We start from the raw sequence: 21,938 nt of genomic DNA, 5'->3' as shown, positions 1-21,938 counted from the left end.
AGTTGGATCGCCAGACACTTAGCATATTAGCATTTTATATATATATATATAGATTCTTTTTACATATTAAACTCATTAAAATCACTGTGTGATGTCTATCTCCTTATTGGACCCAGACTGATACAGGTTTGGGTAGGCTAGAAATCAGTACAGAGAGGAGGGAATTAGTATTTATTGAGCATCTACTATACACTGAGCCCTGTGCTGGGTGTTTCCTCATTATCTTATTTAATTCCCACAGCAACTCTTTCTTGCCGGACACTATTATTGGCATCATTTTACAAATGAGGACAGAAAAATAAGTGACTTGTCAAGGTCTCTCAGCTATTAAGTCAAAGAGTATTGTAGCCAACCTCTTATCTGAGTTAAAGCCCATGGAGCCCTTGCAGGTAGAGATTTTCCAAACTTAACTTGAAATATTCTTTCAATTTACTTCCCTAGTTAGCACTAGATAATACCCTGGAACAATGCCCTTTCTAGTTCTCACTGAAGTGGAAATTATATTCCTTAGTGCCCAGATGAAATTGGTCTTTATTAGAGTTTAAGCTCTATTTATTTTATTTGATTTTTTCCACCACTATTTCTACCCTCTATGCATTGTCCATGTCCATAAGAATTTTTCTTATTCTTTTTTGCTCAATACCCTGCTCCAACACCACCACCATTACAATTACCGCCCCTTTTCATCCCCCCCAACAACACACACACCAAGCTGTCTACTTGTTTTTTTATCTTTGAGTCTGTCTCTACTTTGCTAACCTTTACTACCCTCTCTTGATGTGTCTATAAGGACCCATCAGGAACAGCCTTTACTGGGCTAATCAATAGCTGACCTTTAGAACTATCACTACTATGTTTCCTTTCTTGACTATCTTTAACTTCAAATGATTTTTCAAAAATTTTATTTCTGCTTTATTCCTGTTTTCTTACACTCCTATCTTCCTTTATAACATTACAAACTATTTGATATCTGTTGGTCCAGTGCGGTGATTTCTCAGATACAATAATTTGCTTTCCTTCTCTGCTTCTAACGTAATCAGAGGAACCCAGGAGCATGAAAGGGAATTGTGCAATGTACTTTGAGGACCATAAATTACCCATTGGAATGAAAATGATGGATATGCTTTTCTATTCGCTGTATGTATTATGTGTTCGCTCTAGACCCAGTTTCAACTGTTCTCTCCTATAAAGTTTCCCCTAAACATTCCAAACTAACATGGGACCACTCTTGTCAACTAGTATGAGACCTTTAGGGGACACACCACAAATAAATATTAAAAGTTGGTTTCCTTTTGTCTGCATGAAAATTATATTCATAATGTCACAGAATGTTGTACTTGAAGGAGACATTAGATATCATTCTTCCCATTTCATGCGTAAACAAAGGGGGCACAGGGGGGAAGAGCTGCGCATAAAGGCCTACACTAACAAGGCTTCCTACTTATTCTTATTTTCTTTCCATGGTGCTACCTGTTTTTGTTGTTGTTGATTTTTAAAAATATATATATAACTTGAAGCTAGAAATGGCTAATTGATCTGATCCTAAAGTGAGAGTCAAGTAGTTTACTTTTCTACATATATATGGCTCAGTGGATAGAGCTTTGGCCTGTGGACTCAAGGGTCCCAGGTTCGATTCCGGTCAAGGGCATGTATCTTGGTTGCGGGCACATCCCCAGTAGGAGGTGTGCAGGAGGCGGCTGATTGATGATTCTCTCTCATCAATGTTTCTAACTCTCTATCCCTCTCTCTCTGTAAAAAATTAATAAAATATATATTTTAAAAAATTCTTAGTGCTTCAACAAATTCGTATTCTATTATACTTCACATATTTTTATTATTAAGGTATAATTCATATAACCTTATATTACTTTCTGGGTTTGTTTTAAAAAAACACACACCACAGGTTAGTTAATGCAACCTAGCCAGGTGTTTACAAAAAAATGGCTTCAGCCAGCCTCATTGTGTTTCTTGTCCAACCCAGCACATATATAATTATATACATATGTAAGATATATATATTTAGAAACCATTCATTTTGAAATGCTGCATTGGTTGGTTCCTATTACTGCCTAGGAAGCTACTGTACACTTCACACGTATCCAGATATCTGCCTGCAACAGACCCAGGGAGGAGTGGCTTCTCCTAGTCTACTTTCCAAATCACATGTGAGTGGTTTTCATCCGCGCACTTTAAATTTGAACCATGTGGGGAACAGCATTCTAGACAATGAATTTGCTGCTTGTCCTCTACCTTCATTAGAAAGAACACATCTGAAGGGGATAGCAGCGATGCATACTTGATAAAGGACAGTTTAATACAAACACACAGAACAAACCCATTAAATGGGATATAATTTATCCTTTGCTTTGCAGCATCTCCCCCTTACACCACCATACTTAACTCACAGGTTTTTGTAAGCACACAGGTGCCTTATTATCCAGAGCTGCAGAAATGTCAACTCTGCCCCTAGTCATCGGTGCAGCCACATGGAATGCTCATCCTATCAGTTCTTTAAATTTCAAACTATTGTCTCTAATATTTAAGACACCCGGATCTTTCAAGACACAGGATTCTGACGCCATCTCCAGTCAGCGGCACATGTCCTGAAGTCTCCAAAAGCCTTGATTGTGGCAGATACAATGGGACCTCCCCCAACAGTATGGCAGACATCTCCCTCGGTGGTCCACTGCAGTGGTGCTGACCTTTTTCAGTGTCGAGTGGTGGAACCACAGATGACGGTTTTCAGGTTACTTTTGCAAGCACACTGGACACAGACACACCCTCTCACTCAGATGCAAACAAACCTAATATATGCCCAAAGACAACCACAATCATCCCAAAAGAAGGCTAAAAATACATGCTCTCCACCCAGTGCTTGGGACCAACCAGTCTCATCCCTAACAATGACACAGGGAACCAGAGCTCCCTTCCACAGTGCTAGACCCACCGTGGCCTTGGTCATCCATTCTGCAGTCTCTCTGTTTCCTCTTGAGACTCCCTCTGCTTTAGCCTATTTCTGGTACACTGAACCATCACATTCCACTACTATCTGTTTAAACTTATCAGCATCTCTCCTATAAAGTTTATCCTGTGCTATACATGTACTTACTGTCTGCCCCTTCTAGGATTTATCAGCCATTCCTGTTCAGGTGACAATATACCCAGACCTATCTAGGAAATGGATCATATATGTTCTAAGAGAGTTACAGAATCTCCATATATCCCCCCCCCCCCCCGCAGGATTAAACTAAAGGAGGCACAAGGCTTAGATCTGCCCAAAGAAATGTGAAGAAAGTGTGCTAAAAGAAATCCCCAAAGATCATCTTCTCCTAAAAAAAAAAAAAAACCAAACCAAAACAAAACAAAACAACAACAACAACAAAAAAAAAAAACAAAAAAAAAAAAAACAGCACAGAATGAAGACCTCTTAGCCTTTTCTTCCTTCCAGCTCTGGACACTGTTATATGAGAATTCAATGGCTGGATAGTCTATATGAGCTTGTTCAATGAATAAGTGAATGTTCTTTTGGAGATACCACAGTGATTCTAATTGATTTGGTTCATTTTTAAAATAATTTGCAAAACAGTTGATAGCAGGTAGTCAAGAGAAGATTCAATCTCAAAATAAACCTTTAATATTCTCTCTGAAGAAACCAATCACAACTAGATTGAGCCCAACTGTTGTGGTTCAGTGGTTGAGCATCAATTTATAACTAGGAGATCACAGTTTGATTCCCCGTTAGGGCACATTCCTGAGTTATGAGCTTAATCCCCAATGGGGGCATGCAGGAGGCAGCCTATCGATGACTCTCTCTCATCATTTATGTTTCTGTCTCTCTTTACCTCTCCCTTCCTCTCAGAAATCAACTAAATTGAAATAGAATTTAAGTTAAATAAACAAAGAAAGCATGAGGGAGGGTAATCACTTGTGTTATTTTCTATCATAAAATAGTCAAATATGGCCATAAATAAATTACAGAAATATGTGCCTTTTGTTTCTTCATCACTAATACCTATTTAATTTTAAAAATAAATTCTCAGAGTATCTACACTTTAGCTCTCTCTTGCTCTCTCATTTTTCATATTGCCCTCAGAAAAAAAACTAAAAATTAGGGGAAGAGGACAGGAGGCAGTGGTCATGCTATAGGGAGATGCTAAAATGCAATAGCATTTCTGAACCTATCAGAGCTAAAAATATTTGAGAAATAAAAAATACAAATTCAAAGGTCAACAGGTTTTTTTTAAAAAACTTAAATTAACTTGATTCTTTCTTAAAAATTTTAGTCATCTAGAATGAAGTCATAGAAAACAAAGAAATCTTAAAAGATCTAGGTATGATCTGTGTGGGCTTTAGACCAAACTAGTTAGTGATCAATTCTTAGACTTCAGGTACAGATTTTTTCCACTATCCTGCTATGGCTATATGAATAAACTCCAACAAAGCCCCATGAAAGTATTGATTTAGAGTTTGTTCCTATTTCAAAAGAAAAGTTCACAGAATCGTTTTCCTCTAGGTACTGAGCTGCAGCATTTCATGCTGCTCAGTTGTTATCTTGTCTCCAATTCTGTCATTTTCTGTCCAAACTCATGAATTCTGCAGGTGCTCTTTGTAGATCTGTTCCATGGAAGAGGAGCTGGACAGCTCTCAGTCACAGTTAGCTGATTTGTTTGTGAATACAAAGCAATACCCAGGAAGAGAAGCAAGAGCAGAACTCTAGCTTCTGCCATCTATCTATGTTTGTAACTATGCTCATGTCTTCATTCCGTAATTCCAAAGCTATCAGGTTAGGGCGAAGAAGAGAGAGAATAACAGAATGCTAGGTAAAAGCACTGCAATTATCTTAAAATTTCCATATGCAGATCTTTATGGACTCCTGTGGCTTTAAATAAATTCTTTATTGATTTTGCTCTAATAATATACAGCTTCAAGATAATAAAATTGGTGGGTAACTTGCTGTAGATATATGCAACAAGAAACAAGCACAGAAATGTATTTGCATTACAAATGTGAATCTCAGAGTTCCTAAAGCAGATATGCCGCTTTTTGACAAACATCTGCAGAAATAACATCCATTCCAGGTACTAACTCCAAGACCATAGGGAAGGATTCCTAGCGAAGATGGAGAGTAATGTAGAGCTATTGCCATCTAGTGGTTTGTAAAAGAAATATCAGGCACCTTTTCTCAGGTCTAACAGTAAATTTTTTTTTTTTACAAAGTCATTTTAAAATTTTATTTCACTGAATCTGTGTATGTATGGTTGGATTAAAACATTAAAACATTTTAAAAGGACTAATGTATGTTTATCTATATATATAAAAGCCTAAGCATTACAACCAGATGACTGGCTGGTAGGTATTACGTGTACTGACCATCAGGGAGCAGATGCTGAATGCAGGAGCTGCCCTCTGATGATCAGTGTGCTCTCACAGCCAACCTCCCATGGCCGACCAACCTCCTGCAGTCTCTCTCCCTGGCCAGCCCCCATCAACCCCAATTGCTGGCCAGGCCAAGGGACCCCACCTGTGCACTAATTCATGCACCAGGCCTCTAATCTACATGAATAAGGCTAAGTGTCCTTCTGACCCATAGCAATGACATGCACTGACCACCAAGAGGCAGATACTCAATGCAGGAGTTGCCATGATGCACACTGGTCATTTAAAACTAAAGTGCACCACGAAACTGGCGCCCACAAACCAACAGCTTCCCCCAAGTGGGACACAGGTCCTGCCACCAACCCGGAATGACACCGCACCAAATCGCAGCCAATGCTGCTAAGACTTCATGGCACAAAATGCTGCCCACAGCCCAGCATAGATGTAAACAGTCGCTGTGGGCGCCAGGTAATGACATCACATAGCAATGCCCAGCTTCCTCTCCCTAGCCTCCTGAAGTTTCTTCAGCCCAGGAAACGCTTGTGTTATAGCCAGGTAACAACATTTTGTTACAATTTAACCAAATGTTGCATGCCTCATCTCATTGATCCTCACAGAAATCCTGGAGTAGATAGATAGGATACTCAGTAGAAGCCTATTTTCTTTTCATTAGCCAGAAAACAGAGATTTAGGAAGTTTAGAAACTTGACCCGATTGAAAAGAAATAAGAAATGGTAGAACTTGAAAATAACTTCAGGTTCTCTCACTGTGTAGAACATAGTCAAACACTGCTACAGTTAAATATTTTAACCTTTGTTCTTCCTGTGTGATCTACAATAATAATCTGCTTCATGTTGTATTTACTGCTGTGTTGCTAACAATTACCTGAAAGAGAAGTTGGGGTGCTTCACTGGGCTGGAAAAAGTTTAGCTAAATCAGAAAGCAGGTCTAATTAAGCAAGTTTATTCTTATAAAAGGCTAAGTTAACTCGCACATGCGCGATACATATAAAACTCTTGCTGGTACCAATCACAAGCATGTGTTTAGATCTGTCATTGTCAATCATGAATTTGGTTGACACTTCTATTATAGAGAAAGGGTGAATAGCGATATTAAAATACTAGAGACCTGGTGCACAAAATTCATGCACAGGGGTGTGTGTCCCTCAGCCCAGCCTGCACCCTCTCCAATCTGGGATTCCTCAAGGGATGTGCAACTGCCCATCCCTTTCATAGTCCAGGACTGCTGGCTCCCAACTGCTCGCCTGCCTGCCTTCTTGATTGCCTCTAACCACTTCTGCCTGCCAGTCTGATCACCCCCTAACCACTCCCCTGCCAGTCTGTTTGCCCCTAACTGCCCTCTCTTGCAGGCCTGGTCACCCCTAACTGCCCTTCCCTGCAGTCCTGGGTCCCTCCAACTGCCTTTCCCTGCAGGCACAGTCACCCCCAACTTCCCTCCTCTGCCAGCCTGGTCACCCCTGACTGCCCTCCCCTGCAGGTTAGATCACCCCCAACTGCCCTCACTTGTAGGCCTGGTCCCTCCCAACTGCCCTCCCCTGCTGGCCATCTTGTGGTGGCCATCTTGTGTCCACATGGGGGCAGCCATCTTGTGTGTTGGAGTGATGGTCAATTTGCATATTATTCTTTTATTATATAAGATTAGATAGGGTGCATGGTGCATGGGTGGGGGCCAGCTGGTTTGCCCTGAAGGGTGTCCTGGATCAGGTGGGGGTTTCCTTGGGGCATGGGGTGGCCTAGACAAGCAGCCTGTGGTGGTTTGCAGACTGGCCATGTCCCCTGGCAACCAAAGCGGAGGCCCTGGTATCTGGTATTTATTTATCTTCTATAATTAAAACTTTGTAGCCTTCAGCAGAGGCCAAGGCAGACCAGGGCAGGTGGAAAGTTTGGCTTCCTCAATTGCGGAGGAAACTCAAGCCTCCTGCTCTTTTTGTAGCTGCAACCATGTTGGCTGGGTTAATTTGCATACTTGCTCCTGATTGGCTGGTGGGTGTGGCTTATGGATGTAGTGGGGGTGTGGTCAATTTGCATATCACTCTTTTATTAGATAGGATTTCTTCTAATTAATTTCATTTCAATGTGTACAAATCCATGCACTGGGACACTAATTTTTATGAAATAATAATTCAAACTTCTGGCCATACCAAAATTTTCATTTATTCATCAAGCATTAATACTGAGTTTATAGCCAAGCTTTGTGCTGAGGATACAAAAATGCATCAACCTCTGTTCCAAGTTGTGGTTCAAAAGCCATAGGCAGTTATTCTGGATCTCATGTGTGTAATCCAGGAACATTTTGGGACCTCTCTCTCTCTCTCTCTCTCTCTCTCTCTCTCTCTCTCTATATATATATATATATATATATATATATATATATGTGTGTGTGTGTGTGTGTGTGTGTGTGTGAGTGTGTGTGTGTGGTTTACACCTATAATGTTGATGTGTACACATATGTAGTATACATGTATGTAATACAATACTAGGTTTTATGCCCTCAACAAACTATTTACCAAAATATACATTGTACAACAAACATACATTGCACAAAGGATATAAAAATGAATAGAAAAATTTAAAGATTTAAATTATGTTTATTAATAAAACAAAAATCTATATTCAAGATCTCTCTAAATTATTATTAATAACATTAATAATATTAGCATTGTGATGTGATGGAATATGCCTCATCCTTTAAATAAAATGTTGGCTTAATGCTTTATGTTACAGAAATTAAAGGTCTAGTGGTGTTTGTTTTATTTTGATTCTTGGTTTTGACAACTGTCTTAGCAAATACTTCTCAAATGATATGTGGATCCAACAGAGGAGGTACATCATTGGCTGCACTTCCTATATTATATTAATTTCTTAGTTCCATTCACAACATTTTTGTTCACTTGTATAGTTAAAATTTAATAAAATCTCTCTTTCCCTGATGTCAAAATAAAATATTTTTGAAAGAAAAAAATATCATTTTAATCAAATGGTTTTTTAAAAGAATCACTGAAATTCTTCATTTGGAAGATCTTAAAATAGGTTAGAGAATTCTGTTGCAATATTTTTTAGTGTAAGCTATGAGAAGTTTATGTCAGAGACATATCATTTTTTACTACATTTATGTAAACATTTCCAAACATCTATTTTTCAACATTCTTTCTCCATAGCAGAAATAAAAATAAAATAAAGCAAAACCCTCTTACTTTCTCACTCATCGTTAGAATGTCACCCTCACCTTGCAAGAGGACAGTAAGTGTTGTTATCTTTTTTGACGATCTGTTAGGTGGCATTCTATTGACAGCTACTTGTCATCCCAGAAAAGGTCAGCAAATTTGGAGCACTTGTCATTTAGTGAAAGAAAACTCTTTTTCTTTTTCTTTTCTTCCCCTTCCCCCCCAAAAGTTAACAAGGGAACTGCGTGGCACAAAACAAAAATGAAAAGAATACATAAAATAGAATTATATTGTCACAACTTGTCATGACACACTTCAGTATTATAAACATTCTACTTTTTATGTTACCAAATTCGTAAAAGTGCGTGCCAAACGTATGTGAGCTGCACTGGGCTGCGACGTGCTTGGACAAGTGTGAGTATGCAGCTGTCAACCCATGGAGCTACGGAATTTATAATCTCCCTTCAGGGAATAACTTGCACTTTAAGTGACACATGGACCAAGAGGAGATACCACTGCCAATCATATCTAATTATTGGTAAAGCATATGTTCTTTTCAGCCTATTAGATAAAAATGAATGTAAATAAGAGTTGTAACATTTTCTTCCCACATATCATGTGGGAGGTCCTTGGGGAGGGGAGCTTTGAAACCTTTTTGAGATTTGGGAACTCCATCCTCAGCCCTGAGGCTCAAGGAGCTCTCTGGGCCATAATGTTGGTGGCAGCTCCCAAGTAGAAGCTGTTTTCTCTGGGGAAGTAGCTGCTCTTGGATGGTTGGGCATCCCCCAAAGACCTCAGGGGGCCTGTGGATAGCTGGCTGCGAGTATGTGCTCCTCGGGAGCTAGTTTCAAATCTTCTTGAGCCAGTGGGAGCTTCTGCTGGTGCATCACTGGCTGAGGGGAGCACAGTCCTTCCCAAGGGCAGCTCTGCTTAGAGGGCAGGCAGTCCTCCCAGGTCTGCTGCAGGCCTCTGGAGTGGTCCTGAGATTCCCCATGGCTGGACTTTCCTCACCTGGGGTATCTTGGTGTTAGACACCTAGCCAGGAGGAATGATCTTTGCTGGTTCAGGCTTTGGGCCCTGCCGAGCTGCAGGTCCCAAGGGAGAATTTCAAAGAGGCTGGCAACTCAGGAGCATCAGCAAGTCCAACAGCTCAAGGGCTCTGACAAAGAATCTGCCAGAGGAACCCCACAGCACCCATAAGACTTAGGGAGAAGGTCTGAGGCAGGAGTTGGCTACCAGGGATCTTGTCTGATTTTGGAAATAAAAATCAGTCCTCAAACTCTGACGAGAGTCTAGGCAAGGTTTTAATTCATCTGCTTCTAGTCTGGTTATCTGCAGCTAGCAGCTTTAGTGGATAGCGGACTGCAGTTAAGTTCCATCTCTACCCCTAGTAGTGCTTTCCCTGGAACTAAAGCAAGCAGAAACATCTCATTCAGGTTTTGTTTTGTTTTGTTTTGTTAATTTTATAGAATCAAATATTGGACAATAACCTTGTATATGATAAAGCATTTGGATATTGATTCAAATTATTATCCTATCCCCACAAAAGCATGAAATATTTGTCAGATGTGAAGATGACTAAAATGGGATGTTTTGATGCAGTGGTCAGCAAACTCATTAGGCAACAGAGCCAAATATCAACAGTACAACGATTAAAATTTATTTTGAGAGCTTTAAAATTTCTAATGCCATTTTTTCAAAATAGACTCACCCAGGTCGTGGTATTTTGTGGGAAAGCCACACTCCAAGAGCCACATATGGCTCGCGAGCTACAGTTTGCTAACCATGGTTTTGATGTATAGTAACTTTGGTTATTTAAAAAATAGAAGTCAGAGAATCTTGATACAGGATGGAAAATGCATAGCACATATACTGCCATTCTCCCTTCCAAACCCACAGCAGCATTATTTTTTTGTACTTCCTAAATTCTTTCCAGCGTGGCCAGAAAGAACCTCATTCCAGAAAATAGGGGTGAAAAAATTATTACCGCTCTGAATTTTTAAAAATTTTATGAAAAAATTCTAACACACACCAAAACAAAACAGTGTTATGAGCCCCCAGATACCCAACACTCAATGTTAAAAATTATCCACATTAGACAAGTTTGTTTCAACAATCCAACTTCACCTCACACGCATATATGTACCTGCTTGATTGTTTTTAAATAAAGTTAAATCTGACTTCACGTTTCCAGCTAGTTGTTGTCCAGAAAAGCAATCTTTTTGAGAATCCTCCTTCCATCCCTTGCCTTCATACAAAGATTGTGAAATGGCTTCTGTAAAACCTTATGTTCTCCATCCTACTCTGAACTTCAAAGCCCCGTGGCTCTGGAGAGTTTGTACCAGAATCAGGCGCCTGAACGTTTGTCTATGACCCAGCCCTCGTATCTAGGGTCCAACCTCCTGAGCTTTTAACAAGTTGTCATTTGCTCCTGGGGTTTCTTCCTGCCTTCATGAGCATTGCAATGGACCACACCTCACACCTCAAATGCACCACATATTTTGTGGGATGATAGCCCAATTTTTTCTTTTTAAAATATATTTTTATTGATTTCAGAGAGGAAGGGAGAGGGAGAGAGAGGTAGAAACATCAATGATGAGATAGAATTGGCTGCCTCCTGCATGCCCCCTATTAGGGATCGAGCCCACAACCCAGGCATGTGCCCTTGTCTGGAATCGAACCCGGACCCTTCAGTCCCCAGGACAACACTCTTATCTACTGAGTCAAACCAGTTAGGGCTAGCCCAATTCCTTCACTGCTTTTATTTACTTTTCACCTTGGTAGAGACTGGCTTCTCTTTCTCTCTCTTCATATGTCCGCTATGGATTTAAGCTTCCATGAAGGCCTTAAAAAGGATTTTCTACCAGTAATTTTGTTGCACTTAGAAATTACATCCAAGGGAAGGGAATGTAAGGTCCTGCTTGCCCTTTTAGAACGAGGAGAGGAAAATACAAAGTATAAAACATGAATACTGTTCATTCTTTTTTTTTTTCTTTTTTTTTTAAAGCTGGAAAAGCAAAACACAATTTAATATTTCAAAAAATTACCTGTCATACCAGGTTTTCATGATTACAAATAATGCACTGGTACTTCACCACAGTGTCTGATACACGTTTTATTTCTAGCCAGCCAATAATCAGCTCTTGCAGTCACATTGGCAACTTTTTAAAGATATCCATCATTCTGGAAGAACTAGCCAAGAAAAGCTAGCATGGTTGCTGGCAATGCCTGAGGTGCTGAGGTAGAGTAGAAAGATTTACAACTAGAAGACAGTTCCGCCAGCTGCTAACTGTGTGACTTGGCAAGCCACTTCATAACTCTGAGCCTTAGGTTCCTTATAGGGTAATGATAATTATAATACTGATAACAATAATAATCTACTTCATAGCATCATTATAAGTATAAAATAAATGGATGCATAAATATCGCTTTTAAAATAAAATCAGAATTCTAATGTTATTTTTACAAAAATTTAATGTCGCTCGTTCTTTAAATATGTAATATAGTAAATATAAACCTTTCAAAATCTCAGAAATGGTGAGATTTTCTGATTCTGAATAGAGTTTTCTTATATTTCAGAATATAGTTACAATGCATTGGGTTCTGGTGAGCACATACAAATGGTCATATACACAGTGAAGAGTATCTGAACTGGTTGGCTGCTAGAGAGACACAAGCTTTAAGATTCATGCAAGCCCATGCATTTATTCATAGGATATTATTATGCACTGAATATTTGTTTTCCACAAAATGTATATGTTGAAACCTAATCTCCATTGTGATAGTATTTGGAGGTAGGATCTTGGGGAGGCAATTGGGTCATGAGGGTGGATGAGATCAGTGCCCTTATAAAAAGAGGCCAAACAGCTATCTCACTCTCCTTCTACCATGTGAAATGTAACAAGAAGTCAGCCCTCTGCAACATGAGATTTCTCACCAGAATCCAACCATTCTGGTACCTTGATCTCAGATTCTCAGCTTCCAAAACTGTGAGAAATAGATTTCTATTGTTTATAAGCCATCCCATGTGTGGTCCGTGCTATAGCAGCCCACACTGACTAAGACAGACACTGTCATTGCCAAGTATTGACATAAGCTTATGAAGAAACACCTTCCATCCTGATATTTATTACATCAAAGCACTGGAGAGAAGTAATGTCTTTCTTATTGTACTATATCCTGAAACTGGAGATTTGCTTGGCTGGCTCTCTGTTAGACTCTAAGGTTCTAAAAGTCAGAGTAAGTCCGGCAAGGGTGCAGATTAAGAAGATGAAGTCAGAAAGACCTGGATCTGATTCTTCCTAACTTGGGGCAAGTTATTTGAATTCTCTGAGCCTTGATCTGTAAACTTGAGATTATCATAGTCCCTAAATCAAGGTTACTGTGAAGATTAAATAAAAAAGTATACAGGCAGTCCTCAGGTTACGTCAGACTCGATGTACTTCATTTTGTGGTTATGTCGTCATTTCCCATTTACAGTATTTTTTTTAAAAGTTCCACATTTTGAAATATATACAAATGTGCTCTATGTTTTTTATTTTATTTTATTTACCACAAGTAAAGGTCAGGAATTGTTATATATTTTTAAATATTTTTTACTGTTTCACTTCATTACTGCTGTGTATGTGCTCCATGTGAGTGATGTAGGTGCTTATGTAGGTGTGTTCTGACTTACAGTGAAAATCGTGTTCCATGGCACTGTAGGAATGGACCTCCAACATAACACAAGGACCTACTGTAATGTAAAGCCTGACTCATAGTTAATACTCAGCAAATAAAGCCATTATCATTTTCAGGACCTTGAACTGTACATGTTGATTTACTTGCCTAGCTCCTAGTTAGACTAAAAATGTGAAGGCAGAGGCCATATCCTAGCCCCTCTTCCATTTTCATTATTTATTTTACATGGGGATTTATAAGGATTTTATGAGAGGATAGTCTCTTTTTTGAGATTGTGATAGCTAAGAATTATAAGGACAGAGTGACTGAAAGTCATTTTTTTTTCTGAGAATAAAGTCAAATTTGGGACAGTAGAACCAATGGACTGAAAAGAGAGAGAAAAATAGATTGATTTGTTATTGCTAACATTGTCTGAATTCTTAATTCAGCCAGGCTGAATGTGAAATCTCTTCTAGGATTCCTGTTTATGTGAGCCAATGTAGTACTTTTTCTAAGCTAGGTGTATGATTTTTTTTCCTTTCAATTCATATCAGAACAAATTCCAACTAAAAACACATAATTATTTAGAAAAGTAATTAAAACCACATGTACTACATATACTATAGTTATGTAAAATTACTGATATTTAAGTAAGTTCTTTGGGTTTATGCTGAGATAACTTGTCCTGAGCACTTATGTGTCAATCACTGCTCTAAAACCTTTACATGAATTACTCATCTAATTACTAATGACCTATGAAGTTGATACTAGTTAGTAGGATCCTCAATTTGTTAATATAAAAAGTGAGAGGGTAAGGAAGTTGTCCATTCACACAGCTAGAAAGTAAGGGAACCGGGAAAACTCAGCTATTTCAGCTCCAGAGCCCACTCCTCATCTCCATTCAGAGTCAAAAGAAAAGAGGATAATGGTGAATATGATTGATCAATCATGCATTTCCCTCAATATGCTATGCAAAGACATGACTTTATGGACATAAGAATGCAGATTGCTATAAATATATATACAAATGAGTGAAATGAGACATTTGATGAAACATCTAGATATATAAAAGCCCAAGTGACTGTAACGACCAGAACAACTGGTCGCTGTGATGCACACTGATCACCAGGGGGAAGATGCTCAATGCAAGAGCTGCCCCCTGGTGGTCAGTACACTCCTACAGCCAACCTTCCATGGTCCTTCCACCTGGGCTGGGACAGGGAACTGGGGGTGGGTGGCAGCAGACTTGACCCCTTTCCCAGGCGGGCCGAAAGCAAGCCCCTTCCTTTGGGCTGACAGCCAACCTCCCATGCCCTGCCTTTCACCCCTGTCAGGAAGCCCTGATCAGCCTGCTGCCCACCTGCTATGGGGAGGAGGTGGGGAACCACGTGGTGGCAGGGTATCGATGATGGTGCATCTGCATCCGGTGTCCTTTATTTCCATGCCTGGCCTGGCAACCGTTACCTCCTCTCCAGCCCAGCCCTGACCGGCCTGGCCTCAATGGCCCTGATCCCTGGCCAGGCCTAGGGACCCCACCAGTGCATGCATGAATTCTGTGCATCAGACCTCTAGTTTCTAATAATGCCAGGTAATTTCCAAGGGTATAAGTGAACTACTTAAATCGTGTTTCCTATTGAAATGGGCAGAATCTTGAACAATTCAAATCTATGACACCATGCTAAAATACCACAAAACTTCAAGTGAAGGATAAATATTAAAGCTTCAAAAGAAAATTAAACCATATTGCAGATTACTTGATTGCTGAGCCTCACTCCTTCACAGTATCTGATGCTTTTTTACCTGCTAGAGAATGAAATGGTTGAGGAATGCTTTACAGAGATGAATGAAACAGAGATATATATATAAAGACCCATTTACCATTATCTATTATGTTGAGACATTTGACTTTGCAACTTTTGAGATGATATTACATGCAGTCACTGAAAAATTTGTCTATAAATTTTAGGTCAATTTTTAATCTGATTTTCCAAAACAATCAATCAGATACACTGAAGACCATTGACTATTTGTGGTGACTAAAATTTAAATTAGAACTTTCTAATTGAATAGAAAAATATTAAAAATATAGCAACTGAATATGACTCCAATTGTCAATGATAGCCATTCATCCCTTATTAAACCAGATATAGAAAACTTGGTAAAAGATTTCAAATAATTTCATCTCTCAAATCATTGAAATCATTGGAATTATCAATTTTTAAATATACATTTTATTTGTATTATTGTTTTAAATTTTTATAATCTTTTAAAAATGTAATTTAAATGGGTGACCTAAAGTGACCAAAAGGTTGAGAAATACTGTTGCATATGACTGCAGGAATTCCTGTGACTTTAAATGGCATATATGGTGGTATCTTCCTGACATTTTAGTGATGGTTGTGATCAAAAGTCAGTAGACTACTTTCTCCCTCTCAGGGCCTAATTACATATGTTTTTTGTAATCAGTGAGTGAAATGTTCAGAACTTTGAGACAGACATCAGTCTGAGTAGTCTCTCAAAAGAGTCCCCACTTTCTACACAGAATGAAGTAGCAATCAGCTATCACCTTCTCTGACTTCTCTGCATTCTGAAAATGATTTTCCACTTAGAGTTTCAAAAGTCCGAGCAGCACTGAGAACATGCTTCCTGATCAATCACGCAGCCCCCAGCTGTCTTGGAAGGAGGTGGACAAAAAAGGTTCCTTGGCAGTTAAGGTACATAGACACAAGCTTGGCATTCCTGTCCTCCATGAGGTGACCTTCCTTCGTTTACAGCCAGTGACAAAATGACGTCATTTAGGAGGTAGGTGGCTAATAATTTCACTAATGAACTAGCAATCATGCAAAAATGTCCATGACATAATGAAAGGAAACTTACATGGTCTCATTTTATTTCTTAGGTCTTAAATAAATTACCTCCACGGAATTAAGCAAACTAAGTCTTGCTGTGCCATGCCTCCTCATAACAATGTACCGTATTTTCTGGCGTATAAGACGACACCCTAATTTTTTACAGCTAAAGCATAGGTTTAGACCTATATTCGCTGTATAAGACTACCCCCCACTTCCAAGGCAACACCAATTCTTTTTTTTTAATAGACCATCTCTCTGACTCTGGCCAATCTGAGCAGGCTTTTTAATATAATAGAACACAGTGGTCGTCTTATATGCTGGAAAATACGGTAATCAGGTTTGTCTGTTCTCAGGTGAAGGGTGCACTGTCACAAGGCAAATGACCAAAAGATATTGTGATCTGCTCAGGCCGGTTTCAACAAGAGTCCCAGTGCACCAAGGCACGTCAGTCCCAGTGCCTGCTTCATGGCGTGGAAGTTTCCTAACATGCACCACACTTGATATGTCTCAAACAGAATATTTAATATATACACATTCTGGGGAGTCCGTAGTGATATGTTTCTTTCATTCCTCCTGCAGTGATTTGAATCTTCTCTCTTTTTGAAATCAGTATTGGCAGAGTTTTGTCAACAACATTGGACTCTTCAAAGAAAATATATTTTTTCTTTTCTAACTTTATTGATTTCTGCCCTTATCTTTATTACAATACTTCCTCCCTTTTGCTTGCTCTGGGTTTATTTTTATCTTCATTTTAAGATTCATCCTCTACTTATAATTACCTTTTTAAAAATTGTATGTATTTTGTTATTTAAAAATTTTTAATCTTTACAATAAATATATATTTAAACATTTTAATTAAACCAATCTAATTATTTTAATATTCTTATGAAAGAACATTTATAATTGACACTCTAAGTTGGGTTAAATGAGTCACTGAGATTTATCTGTTGACGTTGTTTTCCAAACAGGACTTTGCTCAATGATGTAAGCTTTAGTTGTTAGCATTCTGTAGCAGATGCTATCTATGTATGGTTTGAAGGTGATGTTAGCTATAATACACATAAGATCAATAGCATTTACTGTGTTGTGTATTGGAAGTATCTGAAAGTTACTATCCAGGAATTTGCTGAATCCTAAACATTAAACTTTAGTTTCCATTCCTTGAGGCCATGGAGGGCAGCAGATAGAACCAAAAAACTATTTTGGTGAATGTTAAAAAAAAAAAACTTCTCAATTTTGGCTAGAAATATTCCTCCAGCTGACATAAAGAATTCTTTAGTATTTATCAATAAAAATGCAACTCTAGTATGAGAAAATATAATTGATCCATTTTCCACTGAAGCTGAATACCGAACCTCATGACTTTGGTTTTCTAGGGCAGTTGCAACTTCACAACTCTTAAGAGATGAACTAATAATATGGTGGTTGTTCATTTTATATTTTCCTTTTCAGTACTTTCAGCCATCTGTCTGTGGATGAATCCATCTTCTAATGGTGTCACGAACAGATCAGTGGGTCCTTGAAGCCAGATCGCTGCTCCCAAGCTTCCAGAACCTTCTGTTGGAGCGAAAAACCTTTCTGGCGGAGCAGAGAGGTCCAAATTTGTTCTCTGACCACTCTAGTTTACAGAGCACCTTCTCCCTGCTTATATTATCTTAAATATTTCCTCTACAGTCATTTACATAAGACAGACTATGTTTGCTTCTGCTGTCAAACATAACTTAGAAAAACCAAGAAGAAAGAAATTATCTAGCTATGTTTTTGCTTACTGTATTCTTTTTCCCTTTCTGGAGTTCCAAGGTCACTTCTTTTATAATTTCCTTCTGTCTAGAAACTTTCTTTAAGGCAGGTATTCTGATAACTGATTCTTCTGGCTTTCTTTCATTGGAGAATGTCTTGATTTCCCCTTCATTTCTGAAAGGTGTTTTCATAGGATACAGAAAAGTGAGTTAACAAGTCTCTTCTTGCATGCCATGGTGTTTTTCTCACTGCTTTCAAGCCTCTTCATTTTCTTTGGCTTTCAGATGACTGACCAAGATGCATTTAGTGTGAATTTTGGCAGGGGGTGTTTCTGTTTAAAGTTCATTTACCCCTGAAATCTGTAGATTATGTCTTTTGCTAAAATTGAGTACTATTATTCATTTGAGTACTTTTCCTGCACTGGACCAATGAGTCCATGGTGCAAACCTCTGTTGATTTTTCTAATTGCCTTACAATTTTTTGAAATTTCAGCTTCATCTGTCTTTAAGTAGTGCTTAGGGTTTGACTTTGCTTGATATGAGACTACTTTATTTATTTTGTGCAAGAGATCTTGGTTATTTAATATACTGACTTCATTGTCTATAGTTACCTGAAAGGGCAGTTTATTTATTAAGTAAAAAAATGTATCATTTTAATTTCTTCAAACTATGATATTCTTGGTTCTTGATTCCCTGGATAATCAGATGTTTACTCACTTAGAAAATAATCGTCTCATTCAAATTTGTTGATAAACTTTGTAAGGAATTTTGGGTTTGCTTTCCCACATTTTGCTGAAGTTTCCTAATGAATAGGAATATTGGCTGTGACATGACCATATTCTTGTCTGTGACAATGATGTGGCAGACTTAACTTAAACTAAAATCAGTAATAGGAATCCTGCAACTTATGGAAGGAGATGGTCACAGAATAGTTGTTTCTATGTTTGAGTCATAACATTACCTAATTTTCAGGTCATTTGAATTTAAGCTTCTACTCAGGTAGAGGCATTATTTGATTGAATCATCTAGTCTATTAATCAATGCTATATTTTATTCCAAATTCTCATCATAATCTTCTAATTTAAATCCTTCAAAGTAATGATACCAGTTTGACAATATAAAGAAAAAATATTTTACATACAATTAAAAATGGATAAGCAAGAAATATCTAGGAATTCCATGTAATAAATGTAAAAATTCTCATTAAAGTCTTGAAGTATTTCAGGAGTCTTGCATGTGAATAAACTTTATAAAGGTAACAATTCTTTCTTATGTAATTTTTGGTTTCATCACAATATCAATGTTCAAAATTGCATATAAATACATTTGAGGCTAGCTAAAAATAATTCTGAGAGGAAAAGCAGAATAGGCAAATCCACATTTTGGAAAAACTAATAAGTGAAACTGGCACTACCAAATATTTTAAAACACTATAAATATGTAATCCTAAAAAAAATGGGCTCACAGAACAAAAATCAACAGTCTCACTAATAGCAGAGAAGTGAATGGAAAGGGATAAGTAAAATAAATTTAAAATAAAAATAACACAAATAAAATAATGGAAATAACAATCAAGATTATAAATATCAGATAGTGTTAAGAATTAAATTTAAAAGCACATTAAATTAATAAAAATAGAATTGATCTCGATATGAAGTTAGAAAGTCTTAATTTTAGTACATCAGCAATAAATCTGAGATAAAAATATCTGTGGTTCTTTTCCAATAAACAGAGTATTAAAAAATCCTACAATCTTCAGCTTTATTTACTTCAATATTATTCTTATATCTCCCTGCATATGTGTCACTGCATATAAGTGAAAAACCACATCAAGAAATAGAATACACGGTGGGTCTTTTATACCCTGAGAGTGTTTCTTTGAATGGATGAAAAAGGGGAGGTGTTGATGAAAGACAAAGGGTTGGGTGTGGCCCTGATTCTAGCTGTAAAGAAAGTATACTGACAGGGTAAATCCATAGTTGTTCAGGTTATTTTATCCAAAGTTTCCAATTTGGAAAGAATAATAAAAATATACCTATATTCATACGGGCTTCCTATTATCCTTAATAACCACTTCCTCCCACCAAGATTCAAAACATAGGTCATAATTCGTTTTTCAATCCAGTTTTATCTGCTTCTGGTAGTTCATGGAAACTCCTCTGGGCCTCTTTTCAATGATGGGCACATAACTTTAGTCTCAAAATGACTTTTAGGTGCTATCATTAACTGTCTCCATGAGTACTTTAATGGAAAAAAATACTGATATCTTTAAAATGCAAACCACAATTTAATTTCTATTTAAAACTCTCATTAGAGTGCTTAAATAAGAGAAAAATTCTTACATGGCCCAACCCTGCTGTTCATTATTCCCATCCTAAGGCAGACCAACACTAGCTCTTAATTTGCATTGCTGTACGGTTCATTTTTGATCTGTATCATCACACTCAGTCATTATGCAATGGTCCCCCACGCTGTTAATTCACAGAACAGAGGGGTGACTGCATAGCCATCTTTCTTATTTGTTTCACACTCATAGTATTGTCCAATAGCCTTTTGAAACTATATGCCCTTGACACATTTTAATAACAAGGTAAATTTTAATGAGCAATTAATCATTGTTTGTTCAGCTCCCCTTTTTCCCTGTACATTACTTTTATGTTGAGAATTTGTTCATAGTGTCTCCACTTAAAACCTCATACTTCTTCTGTTTCGTTATTTTTAGCATTGATCAAAATCCAAGGTTAGACAACCGTCAAATAGTTGAGACATACAGTTCTAGAAAAACAAAGAACATACAAGCAAAAATGTCCATCATTGAAGGCCTAGCATGTCTGATATCATGCTGCTAGTAAATGTCATTTCCTTCTAAGTGGGTAGTTTTTAGCTTTTAAACTAAATTTAATGAACCAGACAGGGTGACTAGCATTGTAATATTGGGGGGGGGGGGGGAAGAAATGTCATTATAGCAACAGATATATAATTTGAAGTTTTTGCTTCTGTCATTTCATTAAACCTTTATTATCTCCAGACTTCAGTTTCCTCGTGTAATAAGAAATTGTGAGAATAAACTTAATTATGTGTGCCAAGTACCTCACATAATACTGCCACCTTTTGCTTCCCATTGCAGTTAGTTTGCGTGTGCACGTTGGGAAGGTAACTAATGTGCCTGCTCTGACTATGTCTACATTAAATTGCATATCATTTGTAGTCAAATTGTTTAAAATATGATGAGATTGGGTACAAGGCTTGCTAGAATTTCATCCCCACAAATAGATGGGGAGGAAGAAGAAACAAGGACCAGAAGGAAGCTAGAGATGTGGGCCACCCACAGAGTCATAGTGGTTAACGTATTTAAAGTCCAAGTTTTCAATGTAGGTGCAGAGACATGTAGGGTTAGTTACAATGTTGATATTTTAAGTAACAGACCAACAGATGGAGCGGATAATCATGAACCTTTCTTGTACACTTTCTAAGTATGTGCCAATCATAGTTCTAAGCACAGAGGCCACTTAGGTAGAAATCATTAATTAAATCACATCAAGCTACAGCTCTGTGCTTCTTGCTGATAAGTCCCCTCAAAGCAGAAAGCTAACTAGTGAGTTGATATAAGAGAGGAAATTCAGTACCCTAGAGAGAGTACTAGCAAGAATACAGCAGGGTATGATGCGTGCCAGGTCACAGACAGGATCCGTTTCAACAGGTTTGAGGAAGCAGGATGATAGCCAAGATACAGCAAATGTAGATTACACCCGAGATGTGGACACTGAATCCATGACAGCAGGCTGAACTCCAATGCTCCTCCATTACTATCACTTAGAGTCCTTGTCAATTAATGCACTGTCATACATTTATGTTTACCCTGCAGGATACTGAGAACTAACTGGCAGTAAGTTAACAAATGGCATCAGTCTCTTCCCAGGGAGCAGATAGGGAAGATAGTATCCACAAACACAGGCTAATAAAATGGAATGGCTAATGTGAGTCAGAAATACACATATGCCATAAGCATACAACAGCTTCGTAAAATTCAGTCTATTACATTTTGACTAGAGACTGGACAATCAACTGCAATATATTCCTGATTTGCCCCACATTTCACATTTGTGGGCAAACACTAAAAACACATCA

At 38.0% G+C, this 21,938-nt stretch overlaps 1 pseudogene; it reads right to left on the bottom strand.

Moving 5' to 3' along the window:
* Positions 1 to 16,982: 16,982 nt before the first annotated feature.
* Positions 16,983 to 17,536, bottom strand: LOC118716690 (annotated as a pseudogene).
* Positions 17,537 to 21,938: the final 4,402 nt, after the last annotated feature.

Source organism: Pipistrellus kuhlii, unplaced genomic scaffold, assembly GCF_014108245.1.
Source record: "Pipistrellus kuhlii isolate mPipKuh1 unplaced genomic scaffold, mPipKuh1.p scaffold_m20_p_12, whole genome shotgun sequence".
Taxonomy (NCBI): domain Eukaryota; kingdom Metazoa; phylum Chordata; class Mammalia; order Chiroptera; family Vespertilionidae; genus Pipistrellus; species Pipistrellus kuhlii.
Note: the sequence above shows the minus strand (reverse complement) of the source record. Positions and strands in the feature narration are given on the sequence as shown.